Source organism: Lipotes vexillifer, unplaced genomic scaffold, assembly GCF_000442215.2.
Source record: "Lipotes vexillifer unplaced genomic scaffold, Lipotes_vexillifer_v1.1 scaffold749, whole genome shotgun sequence".
NCBI classification, from domain to species: Eukaryota; Metazoa; Chordata; class Mammalia; order Artiodactyla; family Lipotidae; genus Lipotes; species Lipotes vexillifer.
Genome location: NW_006782834.1, coordinates 2549326 through 2552265, shown reverse-complemented (window position 1 = coordinate 2552265; position 2940 = coordinate 2549326). Strand labels below are relative to the sequence as shown.

Here is a 2940-nt window from a genome sequence, read left to right as displayed (position 1 = left end):
GGCCCCGGTACTAAAAAAAAAAAAAAAAAAAAAAAAGGGGGGACTTCTGAGGTGTTGGTAATATTGTTTCTTGATCTGGTTGCTGATAACCAGGGATGTATTCAACTTGTGAAAATTCATTGAGCTCAAGTACACTTAACGATACTTGCACTTTTCTTCATGTATGTATTATACATCAATAAAGAACTGAAAATTTTAGAAAAATGTTCCACTGTTTTTTTCCCGGAATTTTCTTACCAGCTACTGACTCCCCTTCTGCAAGTTTTGATGCTGGTCCTTGCTTGATCTAAGCAAATGTCAACTTAAGATTTTCAGACCAAGTTCATGAATGTGCATGAATGTACAATTATGTCAAGACTGTCATTTGGCTGCAAAAATTTTAAGACACATCCCAATTTCATGAATTAAAAATGTGAAAATTGTCTTAAAATCACATTACACTGATACTTTGCTTTTGAAAATAATGGCATAGTATTTTTCACATTGCTGTAGTGTTCATACCTTATTATTATTTTTTTGGCATTTCAAAACTGGCTTTATTTTTTAAATTTATTTATTTTTAAACTGGCTTTAAATACTCATCAGGGTGCCATGCAAAGGGACTGGGGTGAGAGCTTGTTATATATGAATGGGGGCTTGGGTGCCTGAGAGAGAAGGGACCCCATCCATCAGGGCAGCTAGGGTGCCCCACCCCAAACCTGGGATAAGGCAACAGAGTAGAGGCCCTCTCTGGAGGGTCCCAGGACCAACTGGGATCCAGCCCTTCCTTTGAGGTAGATCATCAGGGAGGGAACCGAGGAGGAGCTCCCACGGTGGTGGTGACAGGAGGTCACTTCCTCAGTGGTATTGCTGAGAGCTGGGGTAGCCTGGGACCGGGGTACCCTCCTTAGGGGAAAGCTGGCTGGGGTCCTCCAGGAATGGGGGTGCAGTGCGGAACTGCTGCGAGTGAGGAGGATGCCAACATCCTCGATGAGGGCCAACAGAATGCCTCCCATCATTGCCGAGCCCACCGTGGCCAATGGGCCACTGCAGGCAGCCAGCACAGCCCCGGTCAACGCTCCACTGGTGATGGAGTTCCAGGGATCTTCCTTGCCCCGCAGCAGCACCAGACCGCAGTCGATGGTGGAGAACAGGCTCCCCCGCACCACGAAGCTACCTCCAATCTGAGGGGCTCGAATCCTCACAGCGTTGACACTGCCTCTCATTCAGTGCCAAATTCCGACAGGGGCATTGCGGAAGCCCTTAATGGCCCGGAAGACTCCACCGCCGATTACACCTATAGTGAAGGCTCCACCGCAGTCATCCACAACTCACCATGGGCAAGGCTCCCAAGTGTACTCCTCCATGGCGCCCTATATCTTATTTTTAAAATAACTCTATCAAAGTGCTTAATGGCTGGATATTCCATCCGAAGTTGCTTAACTAGTCCCATATTTTGATATATTTTCTTGCACCCATTTTTGCCGCTATAAATTATGTTGCAGTGGATATTTCCCCACAGTTAGCTTGTGGTAGACATTGCTGGTTGCCTACCCCAAATCTACTGAATACCTCCCTCTCTTCATTGTGAACAGAAGCCCAGTTTGTTGGGGTTGTTACCGTCCATTTTAGCTGAGGGGGTGAACAATCCTGTTTCCTGCTTTCATGGCTTCCACTGTTGGTAGCGTAGCCATATAACCCAATTCTGGCTAATGAGACTTAAGGGAAGGCTGTTGCAGGGATCTTGGAAAAGCTTTTTGCTTTCCTAGTAAAAAGGGATACATGTGACAATGCCCCTTCTTGTTGCCTTAAACTTAGAAGAAATGTCTATGAAGGTAAGGTATTATCAGCTCCATTGTACAGACAAGGAGACCTGGGCACAGAAATGTTGAGTAACTTGCCTGTGGTCATTCAGCTGTCAGTCGGCATTCAAATCTTAGTGTGTGGCTCCAGCACACTAAGAATGACAAAGCAGAAAAGGAGCCCAAGATCTCGAAGGCATCACTGAGCAGCTGAACCCAGGCCAGCAACTGTTTACCTCCAGACTTATGTGAGACTCCAATTTGGTTAGACTATTTTTATTTATTGGCTGCGTCAGGGCTTAGTTGCAGCACCTGGGGTCTTTTTTGAGGCATGCGGGATCTTTCATTGCAGCGAGTGGGCTCTTTGTCGTGGCGCGCGGGCTTCTAGTTGTGGCCTGCAGGTTTTTCTCTCTCTAGCTGTGGTGTGCGGGTTCCAGGGCATGTGGACTCTGTAGTTTGCGGCACAAGGGCTCTCTAGTCGAGGTGCGCGAGCTCAGGAGTTGTGGCGCAAGGGCTTAGCTGCCCTGCGGCACGTGGGAACCTAGTTTCCCGACCAGGAATCGAACCTCTGCATTGGAAGGCGGATTCTTTACCACTGGGCCGCCAGGGAAGCCCCAGACTATTTTTAGATATACTCTGTTACTTGCAGCAGAAACAGACCCAAACACATCTTTTGGGCTGCCATATTTTGGACCATTTTCTTTGATTAGACTCTCAAAGTGGGTTTGAGTCAAATATTATGACTATTTTTAAAGGCTCTTGGTACACAGCACTAATTATTTTCCCTAAGAATTGTACTAACTCAGCACTCTCTTAGCACTGGGTATTGCTGACTAGAGTCAGAGGGTGTCAAACTAAGGATGACTAGCACCATCAATAAACCAGTGGAAGAAGGTGAGACTGTAACTCCTCTGGAGTATTTTCAAATCAATCCTTGCCTTGCTTTTAAGGTGCATTCCTCTTGTGACTTAAAAAAAAAGAAATTCGTGAGTCTTAAGGTACATTATTCCCCAGCCTCAAATAAGTTATTTTGTTTCTTACACAATAACACAAATAAAAACACAGGTACTGTAAAAGACTGAGAAAGCAAACTAGAAAGAAAAAAACCCTCACATGTGGTCTCAATACCAAAGAAAATCACTTTACTATTTGGTGGCTT

At 45.6% G+C, this 2940-nt stretch overlaps 1 pseudogene; it reads right to left on the bottom strand.

Moving 5' to 3' along the window:
* Positions 1-837: 837 nt before the first annotated feature.
* On the bottom strand, positions 838-1346 carry LOC103074593 (mitochondrial import inner membrane translocase subunit Tim17-B pseudogene; annotated as a pseudogene).
* Between the last annotated feature and the right edge of the window lie 1594 nt (positions 1347-2940).